This window comes from Pinus tabuliformis, chromosome X (genome assembly GCF_031772625.1).
Source record: "Pinus tabuliformis cultivar Carrire ecotype Pingquan chromosome X, CPIR1, whole genome shotgun sequence".
NCBI lineage: Eukaryota > Viridiplantae > Streptophyta > Pinopsida > Pinales > Pinaceae > Pinus > Pinus tabuliformis.
Genome location: NC_142308.1, coordinates 1326633380 through 1326648815, shown reverse-complemented (window position 1 = coordinate 1326648815; position 15436 = coordinate 1326633380). Strand labels below are relative to the sequence as shown.

The following is a 15436-nucleotide window of genomic DNA, read 5'->3' as shown; positions in this document are numbered from 1 at the left end:
CCCTCTCAACCAGGGAGAACTTCATCTGTAATCTGTCTATCGGTCGTTGCTATTCATCCATCAAATGCACTGCCCTGTACATCCTGACCCTTGCCCTGCTCTGCTCTATTCTGCCTATTTTGCTTTGTCTTGTTCTGCCCTGTACTGATCGGTATTGTTTTGCATTGTTCTGTTCTACTCTACTTTTGTCCGAATTATGAAGAAGAAGAAATGATCGAGGATGTATCATACTGACTCAAAGTCAGTCTCAGAGTATGTACCACTGGTCCCAGACCAGTCTCAACCAACCCGAAGTTAGCGTCATAGTGAGTACAACTCCACTGGTCCTAGACCAGTATCATCCTCCACTGACTCAAAGTCAGTCTCAGAGTGCGTACCATTGGTCCCAGACCAGTCTTAGCTGACCCGAAGTCAGCTTCATAGTAAGTACCACTCCTACCACTGGTCCCAGACCAGTATCGCAATCTTAGAGAGTGTACCACTAGTCCCAGACCAGTCTCAACCGACCCGAAGTCAACGTCATAGTATGTACCACTCTCACTGGTCCCAGACTAGTACTGCACTGACACGAAGTTAGTCTCGGAGTATGTACCACTGGTCCCAGACTAGTCTCAACCAACCTGAAGTTAGCGTCATAGTATGCACCACTCTCACTGGTCCCAAACCAGTACTGCACTGACACGAAGTCAGTCTCGGAGTATGTACCACTGGTCCTAGACCAGTCTCAACCGACCCGAAGTCAGCGTCATTGTATGGTACAACTCCTACCACTGGTCCCAGACTAGTATCATTGATCCCAGATCAATGGAGGTCATCTTAGCGTAGGGAGTACGGTAGATACAACTATGCGTCCATCGGTACTACTATGGTCCCTAACTTCATTTCCCTGCTCATTGATTAGATGAGAGGTACTTCCCATGAGTCCCAGACAGAATGGGTAGGATGCCTCGATAGGAGAACACATCAATCCTGCTACAATCGCCATGGAGAACACATCAATCCAGGTCGCCATGGAGAACACATCAATCCAGGTCGCCATGGAGAACACATCAATCCAGGCCTCACAGGAGAACACATCAATCCTGCTACAATCGCCATGGAGAACACATCAATTCAGGCCTCACAGGAGAACTAATCATCCTGCTACACAGGAGAGTGAATCATCCTGTTCCACAAGAGAGCGAATCATCTTGTCCACAAGAGAGCAAATCATCTTGTTCCAGTGCGCACCACCAGGGGAGGGTGAGTCACCCTGTGATCATATGTTGCTCCAGTAATAACCGCAAGCCCTCAGAGCTCCCAAAGCTCAATGTATGCAACATGCAGGACCCTTGTACAAGGGTTTCTTGACGACTCCAAGTTGTTTGGGAAAATCACAGATTAGATCTTTCCTTGGGGCTTTGACAAGGTGTATCGACCTGTACATCATCTTAATGCGATGGAGCATCCTTTCTCATCGACTTACCATATCCCAGATGATGTCTATCTTCTAGAGCAATCGACGAATACGGGATTCCTCAATAATTGAATCCCACCTCTGGTTGTTACAAAGAATCACAGTGGTATCCAATGTAAATCCAAACAGCTCATTGAAGAGCTTTCGCAACCAGACTGCCTCACACGAGGTCATGCTAGCAGCAATATATTCTGCTTTGGCGGTGCTCAAAGCCACCGACTTCTGCTTCCTGCTCATCCAGGATATCGAAGCAGATCCCAAGGTGAAACAACACCCGGAAGTGCTCTTACGGTCCACCACACTGCATGCCCAATCAGCATCAGTATATCCAAGTAGTCTCACATCTTCGGCAGTGTATCTTAACCCATTGTGCCACGAAGATATCTTAGAAGATTCTTGGCATCAATCCAGTGAGGCTCAACCAAATATGAGCTCACAATGCTAACTGCAAAACATATGTTCGGATGGAGGTTCACCAAGAACATCAATAAGAAATGAGTTTATGAAACTTAGAGGCATTTCCCAAATCTGGTCCGACATCACTACCATTATCCATATAACTTCTAAAAGTTAAGATCCTCGGGGTAGTCACAGGCTTGCAGTCCATCATACCGAGTCTTTCCAATATCATTACCACATATTTTCCTTGAGAGAAGAAAATTTCCCCCGGCTTCTGGCACACTTCAAGTCCTTGGTCCTTCATTTCAAATTCAGAAGCCAACTCCCTCTTACATTTGTGAATGAGAGGGTTTGCACTTGTTAGAGAGAGGTCATCCACATACAGCACCAGTATAGAGGCTTGTCATCTTCAACCTTAAAGTAAAGGTTAGGATCGGCTTCACTCCTAGTGAATCCCAGCTTCATCAAGTAGCTATCGATCCTCTCATACCATGCTCGGGGTGCTTGCTTTAGCCCACAGAGAGCCTTCTTCAACCTGCATACATGATATTTTCAATCAAATCCTTCGGGTTGCTCCACGTAGACCTCTTCTTTGATCGAGCCATGTAAGAACGCAGTCTTGACATCCATCTGATGTAGGTTCCATCCTTGTGAAGCGACAAGGGCTATGATCGAGTGAATGGTCGTATATCTGGCAACAGGTGCAAATATCACATCATAGTCTATACCTTCCTTCTGGGAGAAACCATGAGCAACAAAACAATCCTTATACTTTTCCGTACTTCCATTTGCTGCATGCTTTATCTTGTAAAGCCATTTGGAAGTAACAACTGTCTTGTCCTCGGGTCTGGGAACTACTTCCCAGACATCATTCTTCATGAGAGACTCATATTCTTTGGTCATAGCATCCTTCCATACTTAATGCTTGACGACATCTGAGAATGATGAAGGCTCATTTTGTATGATCGTGCTCATGATGGTTAGGTATCCCTGATACCTGTTAGGTTTCTTACTTTGACGGAAGGTTCCTTAGGGTGCAGCATGTCCTTCAGCATCATCAAGTATCCCCCTAAACCATGAAGGCCTCTTCCTAGAAGAGGAAGGCTCATGTGGATGAGGATCAATCAGATCCATGGGTTCTTCTACATCAGGCATTGATTCATCATCTTTTTCTTTCGGTTCCCTGGTGTTGGCTTCTTGAGAGCTCCTCAAAGTCGGAATATTGTTCACCTTGCTAAGAGCCATATCTTCGTCAAAGGTGACATCATGACTAATTACGACTTCCCTTTGACCGGCTACATAGATTCTATAGCCTTTAGTATTTTCACCATAGCCCACGAAAATTCCCTTCTTTCTAGATGCACCCAATTTATTTCTTTTCTCTTTTGTCACATGAAAATATACAGGGCTTCCAAAAATTCTAAAATGAGAAACATTAGGTTTCTTACCAGTGAACTTTTCTTCAGGAGTCTTGGAACCCAATGCTTGATGAGGGCATCGGATATTGTACATATACGACAGTGTTTGTAGTTTCAGCCCATAGAAACTTTGGAAGTCTTTGATCATGTAGCATGGCTCGGACAGCTTCCACAATCGTGCGATTCTTCCTTCCCGCCACACCATTCTGCTCAGGAGTATGTGGTGTAGTAGTCTCCCTCTTAATGCCAGCCTCAGATATGCCTGAGTGAACTAACTGTAATATATTGAAGGTCTTGCTTTGGCTTGAGGGGAACAGTCCCCTTTTGAGCTTTCCTTCGGCACATCCCGGACATATAACTTCTTTCTCTACATGGAATTCGGGCATCCCTGTTACTATCTGTCTTACATCGGCTAGAGCTTTGTAATGAAGGTGGGCAAACCTCCGATGCCAAAGTTCGGATTGAAGAGTGGTGTCACAAGACATGACACCTAGCGGACTTCCATCGACCTGATATAACACTAAACCCAAGAGTAAAGGCATCTTTAACATTATTTTTCCATATACATACCTTGCCATTGTTGAAGGTTACCTTGTAGCCTTTGTCTTCCATTACCGAGATGGACACTAGGTTCTTTTTAAGGTTAGATGCATTTAATACATCTTGGAATTTCTAGCCTTCTTGAATGGTTGTCCTCTTCCTTGATTCCCAGCTCTCCTCTTACCTTTGCTATTGAATTTGTCATTCCTTTGATTGCAGCTTCAGGTTCAACAACTTCCGGCTTCACATGTGTGAGAGAGAGACCCATTTGTGCGCAGTAGAGAAGAGACTCATTTCTGCGCAGTAAAGAGAGAGAGATGTGATGAGATGAGTGAGAGAAAATGAGGAAAAGTCCTCTTATATTTATACACAATGTTGGTGTTTGAATAGATGCGACTGTTGGGCTTCTGAGCCTACATGAGTTGTAGGTTGACTTGAAAATAATTCCATAATCAAAATAAATTCATATCTCCATGAATACTTATTGGAATCGGATGATATTTATATCAATCCTACACCTCTCGACGAGAGGAATCTAATAAAAATATTATTAGCCATGAATAAGATGACCCACATGAAGTTTTGTCCTGGTTTCCAATTTTAACATGTTGACACGTAGTGGTCAACAAGTAGAACTGAAGATAAGACCACCTATTCGAGTTCCCTTTCCAAAATGCTTGTCACTATAACTGTGATCCGAATTACAAAGGTAAACCGAACTCCTTGACTCTTCACCAAACAGTAGTCTCCTCACCGAACAATGTTTCTCTTCCACTCTACAATAGTCATCCGAATTTCAGAGTTAATCTGAACTTCTGTCTCTGTGGAATAGCCTAAGGTGCCTGCTTATAGTAGTCTCCTATGAATATAAGCCGACATGACCTTATGAAAGGATGCGTCTCTAATTAGGTGAGTCAACATGAGTCTTCTACTTCATTTTTGAGGCTGACTTTGAAGAGGAGAACTTGTGCTTGTCTTTGGAGGGCTTCTAGATAATTCTATAGACTCATATACATTTGTAATATGCCTAAGGAGGGTTCCTCATACATGACACTGACTCTATTTGACTTTTATGACAAATCCTAAAGGCTCTCAATGGGAGCCATCTAAAACTAAAATCTCTTGCTCATGAAACCCATGAAGCAAGCATACAATCATTTTATTTTTCTTCTTTACATCAGTTACATAAAAATCACAATTACACATGTCATTATGAAGACTGAACCTAATTACACTTTTCAACATGTTTTGGGTTGAATTTGACAAGGTGAAGATGCTGAGTTCCTCGCAGGTTTGATCGAGAACTGATTGGAGGTTGTTTGACTACAGTTTGACCACTGCTGACTGCTATTGATAGACTTCAAAATTGCAAATTTGACGGATACAGATTTGGATCAGTTTTGGGCTTCTTGTTTATCATTATTGTACTAAATTGGATTTTATATCTGTGTTGAACATTTGATATTAACCAATAAGAAGGATTGGTTGGGTTTTCCCCCTTGTGGGGTTTTTCCCTCACATTAGCCTAAATCTTTGTGTTCATTGTCTTGGCTTGTCTTCTTGTGCATATCGTTGATGATGTTCTATCTACAGTTCCTATCAATGATGATTTAAAGCTACTGCTAATTTGGAATCTAAAGTGGAATTGTTATTGGGCTAATAAGACATCGAAGTAATTGTTACAACCATAGAACATACCATAAAAATTAACATGGTTTCAGAGCTAAGGTGAAGACAAAGCCCAAGGAAGAAGTCAGCAATCATCGTTGGAATACTTGCTTCTGCTGATCAAGGACCGTTGAACAAGTCTCCATGGTTGCTACCTGTTGTCGCTCAGATTGTACAGGCACCACGACAACTGCTCAGGGAGGGGGTTGTCACTCTGATCCCCGCTCACTCTGTTCTAGCTGTCTCCCAACATCATGCTATGGGGGTAGTCCCTATGGAAATGACGTGAAGGAAAATAAGTTGGGAACCAACTTGTTTGGGAGACACAGATGAGTGGCCTAGCTACTTGGTTAAATTTAGCAAGATTAATGATTAGATTAGATTTTAAGTATGAGACCAGTGCCTTATGGAGTCACAATTCTTGCTTAATGTAAATTAATGCCAAGTAACTGGGTGGGCACCTTGTTTCATTGTTTAAAGTGCTAATGTTGGTTGTCTTGTGAAGTTCCATAATCCTAATTGTGCACATGAGCTCACTCTCTAAAAGCACTTGACATTAATATTTTGTTACGTGGTTGAGTATCTTTTATATCTAATTGTCTCTATCAATCTAATTGACATTGAAGTAACTTGTTCTAATTGTGTTTGAAAGAGCATTAAGTCATCTAAAATCTAAGAGTTCTGAACTTGAGGATTTGTTGAATATCTCTTGAGTAATTGCATTAAGGAATCTAATTGCAATTGTTTGGAAAGCTTCTAATTGTATAAGAACATTGATAATATTGGCATCTTTGCATTGTCTCATTGGCTAATTATTCAAAGTGGAGAAATGCTCTAGTTTATTTACTTGTTATCATTGTCATCATTTCTCGGTTAATACCTTTGTGGATGATAACTAGTCTTGCGTTTAATAAACTTGCCTCCAAGCATCAACTTGGTTGATAGAGAATAGGACCACCTTTCTCATCTAGCTTGAGGATCTTAGCAACTCTTTAATGGTTAACACGGTGACCTTGCAGTTGTCAGAGCTACAGTCTCTGTAGCGCCAGAGGCACCAGGTGGCTAGTACCTAAGGGGAGGTATCGTTAATCAAGCCTCTGCTTGCTTCCCCGTGGCCTCTTTCTCACAACCTACTCTAGAGACTAGCTTCAAAATAGTTAAGAGGAAGGATACTAGAATATGCATCTAATTAAAAGAAATGAAGATTCTTGCATCACAGCTATGTCATAGGATTTGCATAGCATATAGGATAGTTAAGCATTTAAGCAGCAATTGCTCATCTGGTCATTTGGTCCTTAATTGCTATAAAGCAAGTGGTTGACTCCATAATGCATTGGTCTCATTAATAATTCAATCTAATCTCGTAACTCGCTAAAATCAACCAAATGGCTAGGCCATTCAATCATGTCTCCCGGACTCGTTGGTTGCCAACTTGTCCTTCATATTTACATTTCATAGGGACTACCCCCCATAGCCTGCTGTTGGGAGACAACTAGAACGAAGAGATTAGGGATCAGAGTGACAACCCTCGACTTGAGTCGTTGTCGCACCATGCCTGTACAATCTTAGCGACAACATTTTTTGGCACCGTTGTCGAGGACTAGTTTATCTTGTTCTCGGCGCTTCAACGACATTTTCATTCTTCATCTTCTCATTATCATGCCAAGCGACATTTTCTAGCGCTGTTGCGATCTCTTCATCTTCTCATCACTTTATCCTTTTTCCTCTCACTAATCTTTTCATCTTCTCTATCCACACCTTTAGCACCTAGGCATTTCGGTTGGTTTCCTGTTTGGGTGGTGACTCCACTTATTCATCCATTTACAAGAGCTTACTCTAGAAGAAATATTGGTAGCTTGGTTAACCCCGCTCCTGATCCTGAAAAGGCTCTGAGAGCTTGATTAAACAAATTACGCTCTAGTAAGCATTTAATTTTTTCTCAGACAGGAAGCCCTCCCTGATTTACACTTGCTTTTACCTGATCCTATAAATCAATAATTCATGAATTATTACAGGCCTTGCAACTTTGGCAACATTCAAGGGTATCCTCACGATCTTCGAGATGACTCTACTATGAACAAGCTTCCAACATTCCAAGGGAACAATGCAATCAATGCTGACATTCACATAAAAAACTTCGCAACTTGCTGCAAAGATATGCTCATGCAACTGCATACAATCATGAAGATATCAGAAAGAAGCTCTTTGTCCTTTCATTAGAAGATGATGTGTCACAATGGTTTCATGAAAAGCCTGATAATGCTTTTAATTATCTGCAAGATATTGTTAGTGCCTTTAAGTATAAGTATGGAAGAGTCAAAATAGAAGATGAAATTATCAGGAATTTGACTCAAATAATTCAAGAAATGTGAATAAGCCATGAAAGGGAAATAAGGGCCATGCAGGGAAGGTTGCAAATCATGGAAGAAAATTTAACGATGAAATGTCAAATGGTCACCTTTTAGGACACAATAGATACCATGAAAGAAGATCATACCAGAGAAATCACTACTGTAAAATTTGAGTATTCTAGCCAAATAAATGCCAAGAAAGGGAGGAGTTTCAGCATAAGTTGGACGATGAAAGAAACAAAGACCTTTCGACGGATCACAAGCCTTCCAGTCTACTAAAGGAGCTTCCATCTCATTGCTAAGAGGTCAATGGTCCCATTGAAAATAGGTTAATTGGAGGTGCCATGATTGGAAAAGAAATTGAAGAATATCAGGTTAATCACAATGCTTGTGGTACTTATGTATCACCATCAACAAAATATATCCAAAATAAAGTTGCGCATACTTTAGATTCTTCAGATCTTTCATTCGAGCATTTTCAAGATCAAGACATAAAATCTGCATTGGTCCCATTATTGACATCATAACCCACCGGGAAGAAAAGTAAAAAGTAGAAAAGAAGAAGGAAGAGGTTTGATGCATTTGATGGCCGAGAGCAGCTCGATATTGGGATAAGTCAAAGTCCTAGCATTTTCAAAATACAACATGGCACATCTAAAAAGCAGCCCATGGACCTGCCCGAGAGTTGGCAGGTGCTCAATATACAATATGTTGAAGACATCTGATGCCATGCGACATCCTTTGTATTGTATCTCTAACCCTACTCCCTTTCATTTATGTCATTAGTTAGTTTCATTTATGTACTTATGATTTGTATTTTTACATTTCAGTTTGTTAGAGTAGATTTTTCTATTCCAGCAGATATTCTATATATGCATGATGATTTGATTATGAGCGGATATCTATTTGATGGACTTATGTTTTCTTGGATAAAGGATTTTGGATTTTCACATTGCTTTGGTGAAGCAACGTGTCCCCATATGGAGCCAGATGTTGCACCTATTTTGTCAAATGTCCAAGGAAGTAGTTGGACAAAATTTTTCGAAGTTCAGAATCATCAGGCAACAAATTATTGTGTCGTTGTAAACCCAAATTTTGCAAGTTGTAATGTAAATGATGCTAGTATGACCATTTAATTATGTAACAACACCTAGGTAAGCCTTTGATTTTGGCAACAAATTTCATCCTAGGAGGTTTTTCGTCTCACCGCATTATGTGTGTTTCTAAACACGAATAATCGACAGAGTTTTTCCCTCTAGCTTAAACCCCAAAGCTAGGGTGAAATTTATTGACAAAGTCTTAGGTGAGTCCTAGTGTTCGTAGTTGAGTCTATTGTAAAAGTGATTTGGGAATAATTTAAGTTATTTGGCTAAATTATTTTATTACAAATCACTTGGTCTACTAGATCATGTTGTGTCACAGAATTGGGTAATTATTTGAGGGTCTATAACGAATGGGTATCCCCCCTTTGAGGAGTGAATTTGTAATAACATGATGTAAAAAATATTTTAGTGCATGGTCCCTCACAATTAGACACTATGGCTAAAGTATTTGAGGTTGGAAAAGAATTAATCCCCTCAAATATCAATTAATTAATTTTTCTAGCAAAAATAAAATTAAATCCGAAGCCAAAAAATTAATTAATTTAGAGTAAAATAAATAAAATTAGAGAAATTAATTTCTCCAAGTGGAAAATGACCAAAAAATTCGTGGGTCAAATATAAACTAATTTTTGGAGGTCCCCCACCAAGGCAATAAGAAAAAATGGGCCTTTGGACCTTGGTGGTTAAATCAAAATCAATTTCTTGAGAAAATTATCCAAAATATTTATTTTCGGATTAATAAAAAATTGTTTTATGAGAAATTCGAAAATTCCTCAAAAATAAATATTTTCGACAACAGATGATTAAAAGATGATCAATAGCCCACAGGGCTTTGTATTGATGGTGAATGGGTGCACTGTTAAGGCACTCCTTGCGATAGGTTACTGGTTCAAATCCCCTGTGGGTGCTTACCTACCCAAAAAAAAAGATTAAAAGATGATCAAATATTTATCAACGATCGAGCTTACTAACCAACTAGCCGTTATTTTCCACTTGGAAGATTTATCTATAAATTAGAAGTCATTTTGCTTCTCAAGTCATGATGATGAAAGCTTTGACTCTAGTCTATGTAATTTTGTAACGCTGGTGTTGTTCCACTGATCTGTTGGGAACATTTGAAATATCATAATAAAAGACTTTGGGGTTCAGTTCATGGTGTTCTTTGTCCGATGATCTGTGGTATGTGTTTTCCTATATTGTGCTTAAAATTTTATAAGCTTGTTTATTCATTAGATGGTGATAAGAACATTTTATTGGTAGATTTTGGGTCTATCTTAGGTGATTTGATTCGCCATATGTCTAACAAGTTTTCTTGAAGAAATATATAGAGTTTGCAGGTTCCCCAACCCTCGAGGGTGAAAAAGATTTGTTTCATTGCTTAAAGTGCTAACGCTGGTTGTCTTGTGAAGTTCCATAATCCTAATTGTGCACATGAGCTCACTCTCTAAATGCACTTTGACATTAATATTTTGTTACATGGTTGAGTATCTTTTAAATCTAATTGTCTCTATCAATCTGATTGGCATTGAAGTAACTTGTTCTAATTATGTTTGAAAGAGCGTTAAGTCATCTAAAATCTAAGTGTTCTTAACTTAAGGATTTGTTGAATATCTCTTGAATAATTGGCATTAAGGAATCCAATTTCAATTGTTTGGAAAGCTTCTAATTGTATATGAACATTGATAATATTGGCATCTTTGCATTGTCTCATTGGCTAATTGTTCAAAGTGGATAAGTGCTCTAGTTTCTTTACTTGTTATTATTTTCATCATTTCTCGGTTAATATCTTTGTGGATGATAACTTTATCTTGATCCTATTGGTGATTTTTCCTCTAAGAGCATTTATCTTGTGATTATCTTGTCATTTACACTTAAGCAATTGTATCGTGGATATATCTTGTATCTTGTTGGCACTTGTTAAATTGGCACATACTCTTGTGGTTGAGATTGTCTCTTTTTCCATTGCTAAGTACTTATTGTCATAATTTAAGATAAATCATAACTGAAGTACTTAAAACATTAACAATCTCACCTTAAGAAAACACTCAATAATCTTGCATTAGCATCCTAAGACTAGTCTTGCATTTAATAAACTTACCTATAAGCATAAGCTTGGTTGATAGAGAATAGGACCACCTTTCTCATCTAGCTTGAGGAGCCTAGTACCTCTTTAGTGGTTAACACGGTGACCTTGCAGTTGTCAGAGCCATAGCCTCTACAACACTGGAGGCACTGGGTGGCTAGTACCTAAGAGGAGGTATCGTTAATCAAACTTTTGCTTGCTTCCCTTTAGCCTCTTTCTCACAACCTACTATAGAGACTCGCTTCAAAATAGTTAAGAGGAAGGATACACCTAGAATAGGCATTTAATTAAAAGAAATCAAGATTCTTGCATCATACCTAAGTCATAGGATTTGCATAGCATATAAGGATAGTTAAGCATTTAAGCAACGATTGTTCATCCAATCATTTGGTCCTTAATTGACATAAAGCAAGTGGTTGACTCCATAAGGAACTAGTTTCATTAATAATTCAATCTAATCTCGTAACTTGCTAAAATCAACCAAGTGGCTAGGCCATTCATTCATGTCTCCCGGACTTGTTGGTTGCCAACTTGTCCTTCATCTTCACATTTCAGAGGGACTACCCCCATAGCCTGTTGTTGGGAGATAGCTAGAACAGAGGATGGGGATCAGAATGACAGCGCCCGATCTGAGTCGTTGTCGCACTGTGCCTGTACAATTTGAGTGACAACAAGATGACTTTCTTGAATGGGGTGATAGAGGAGGAAGTATATCTAGAACAACGAGAGGGCTTCAAGACACATGAGAGGGGCACAATGTGTGCAGACTGAAGAAAGCTCTATACGGGCTCAAAAAGGCTCCTAGGAAATGGTATGGTCGGATTGATAATTACTTGCAGTAGATGGGATTCGTCAAGAGTGATGTAGATCCCAACCTTTACTATTTGATGGTAGAGGATGAGCCACTCATCCTAGTGTTGTATGTGGATAACCTCTTCTTTACAGGGTCATCAGGGCTCATAGAGGTCTGCAAAAGGAAACTAGCAGCAAAATTTGATATGAATGATTTGGGGCTGATGCATTACTTCCCAGGCTTGGAAATGTGGCAGAAGGATAGGGAGGTCTTCCTTGGTCAATGGAAGATATGCTACATAGATTCTGAAGAGATTCAAGATGAAGGACTGTAGACCCATGTCTATGCCAATGATCAACAACTGGAGGAAGATCGATGCATTAGACAAGGATGTTGATGCAACCTTGTATAAATAGCTTATTGGTTCCCTCATGTATATGGTCAACACTAGGCCAGATATCTGTTTTGAGTTTATGATGGGGCACAACAGTGTGCATTGGACAATAGCGAGGCACATTCTAAGGTATTTGAGTGGCACATTCGAGTATGGGTTGAGGTATACTCGAGGTGATGGTGTTAGATTATGTGGATTCACTGATGCAGATTGGGCATGCAGTTTAGTGGATAGGAAAAGCACATCAGGGTGTTGCTTCAACGTTGGATCAAGTGTTGTTTCTTGGTGCAACAAGAAGCAAAAATCAGTAGCATTGAGCTTTGCAAAGGCAGAGTATATGGTAGCTAGCATAGCTGTAATGACTGTCCTAAGTTAAAGAAGTTAAAGAGTCCTTACCGAAACTGTAAAGATTATTGAAACTGTGAAACTGTATTTAATTGATTTGATGGAGTACTTACCTGATCTGCTACGGCTGTTGCGATGAGGATGCTGCAGAACTTCTCTCGTTACCGAATGACCAAACCACCCAGCCGAACCGAGTATACCTGGATACTCAATCCAGTATGCCTCTCAACCGAAGAATACCGTTCCCCCGTGCCCAGAGACTTCAAAACAAGTAAGGCTCTAGTTCCGAATTATAAACAGTGTGGATAAATTCCTCTCCTTCTTCCTTCAACAGCACTCTCCTTCTCCATTCAACAGCCCCCGGTTCAGTTTTTCCCCTCACAGTCCATACCCCCTCCTTTCTCAAACATTAAGCACCCCCCCGTTTTATAGTAGAGGTTCCACCCTCTCTATGCACCAGCTCACCGCCTTTATGAAAGGATAAGATTTTGTTAGGCGGTGACCGCTTTGTCAAGATATTTGCCTTCAATAGAATCAGATCTTCACACATCGGATGGTGTCACTTTAATTTAAGGCAGATGGTACTTTAATTTAAATAGTATAAAACCATGATGATTTAAATATTCATATTATTTTATGTATTATAAAATATCAAGTCTAATCATAAGGTTTTATGGGTTTAGTTTTATTAGTACACCGTTTGGGTTATATATATGTAACCATATGAATAAACTCAACTATATTTCTTAGTGAGTGGATATATTTCTTCTGTTTACGAGAATTAGGTATTTAGTTACACCTTTGATAATTAATTCATTTATCTTATTTTTTTGACAATCTCCATGAATAGTCGATATATCGTCGATGTATATATATATATATATTTATACTAGTGCAACGTATATGATGCATGCATATGTAGCTATCATATGCATGCCTCACATGCATGCTAATATTGCTATGTTGTTCGGGATTTGAGATGGGTTGTTACATACACCCCTCCTTCAAAAGAACTTCGTCCCGAAGTTAAGGGTTTATAAAGTATATTGATAATTCCTTTAAGGTATGTAAGGATTGTATTATGTGATTGAATTTTCATTTATGATCGTGAGGACACTTTAAACTTTGTGATTTTGAACGCTGATAGATTTCCAATTTTAATAGTCATGCCTTGCCCAAACCAGGTTCCCAAGCTATTCTAAAATCATCCTATCCTTCCTAATCTCTTCCGCTCCCATCCTATCCGTCCTCTACTGGAGTATGCCATGGCGTCAGCTATACTGACCTAACCATGCATAAACTCTAAGGATGGCAGCGTCGACTATATCGACCTGATTTCCCAGTAGGCATCCGGCAATCATCATCACACGTCTAGGGGAGCGTGACTCGCACAATCCTCCCATGATCCCAGGTTTTCAGAGGATAAACGGTGGGCAACACCTCCACCCCTCCCAGTAGAATCAGGGTTAATACCCTATCATGGAATCTCTTTGAGCCTTAATTGTTCTGAAGTTTCTGTCATCACGTGGTCATTTGGTAACGGATTTTATCTGCAATCATAAACACTTGTCCATGCATTTATAACATGTGCATTAATATTTTCAAAAAAAACACATAGCTTATGTATATTTCATATATGTCATCTAAAGTATAACATACCTTGCCATAATTTATTCATGTCATTAGCTTTCATATTTACAATATAATCATTCTTTCGTGTATTGTTTGTGCATAAAACTCATGACTTTAAATTGCTAACTGACACTTGATATTGATCTTACGAGCACATATCGTTATGTTCCAAACTTTCATTGATCTGTATGTGTTTGCTCAGTAACAACTAACAGGATTATTGTCTTACTTGGTAACAAAATGCATCATATGGACAGTCATTAGCATGGACAATTCTCAATTCCTTCTTTTTAACAATACTGTTAATTGCTGGGTTCTTCTATATATTTGATTGAAATACCTAGCTCAAAAGTATGGTATGCAACATATCTGGGGAACATATTTTGAACTCAACATTTCCTTTAACAATAATACACCGAACATTGCTCTATGTTTAAATGATAGTACTCTTTCAATACCTTGGCCCTTTAGGTTGAATTTATGCTCGTGGAACCTTTGCTCAGGTTGTATTCATCACTTATCTTATTGCTAAATTAGGTCGGAATGTTGCGTAGTATCCGATCCTATTGACTGTTTCACTACCAAGGACTTGATATTCATGCCAAGTGAACTACTGTTTCCAGATCTTTTGCCAGCGCACATTCCAGGGTCCGAACTTAAGTTCTATGCATTATACCAGTTATTTTTATGCCTCAATATAAATGAGTTAATGATTGATGCAATTCTTAGTTAGTTCCTCATCACACGGTGTTTAATAGCAGTGCCTTCCTTGTTGAATAATTGTGAATGGTATATATATATTTTCTGAAGTAAAACTATTAAGAAAACAGCTTACAGAAGTTTTCATACGAACTTGAAGAAAGGTCTCATAGAGGAACTTTATACAAACTCAATTATCAAGGAGGAATATCTACGTGGTTGTAGTAGAGTAGAATTATCATCACATCTTAGCAAAATATCTTAGAGATTGAAATGTCCCGAACATTAACTACAGGAGCCAATAACAAAAGACTGTATTAACTGTAATCAAATGCTCCAGCAGTAGAATGTGTGAGGTTTAAGGTTTATGTGATGGTTCTGCTCATGCATGAGGTAGGCATGTAACAACAGAACTAGCCTTCAAACAATTTGTTAAAGATGTTCCTAAATTGCATCAATCCAATAGTGAAGAATATATCATTACAGAGCACCATTGTTTATAAAAGGCAAGAGCAGATTCTAACCATTCAACAACTTGTGGTTTCTATGCAAGAT

The 15436-nt window shown here is 39.1% G+C and overlaps 1 protein-coding gene across 1 annotated transcript in view; it reads right to left on the bottom strand.

The window, feature by feature from the left end:
- The window catches only part of PRMT7 (protein arginine methyltransferase 7), a 467255-nt gene that overhangs the window by 15059 nt on the left and 436760 nt on the right, over positions 1-15436 (bottom strand). The window lies entirely within an intron of this gene.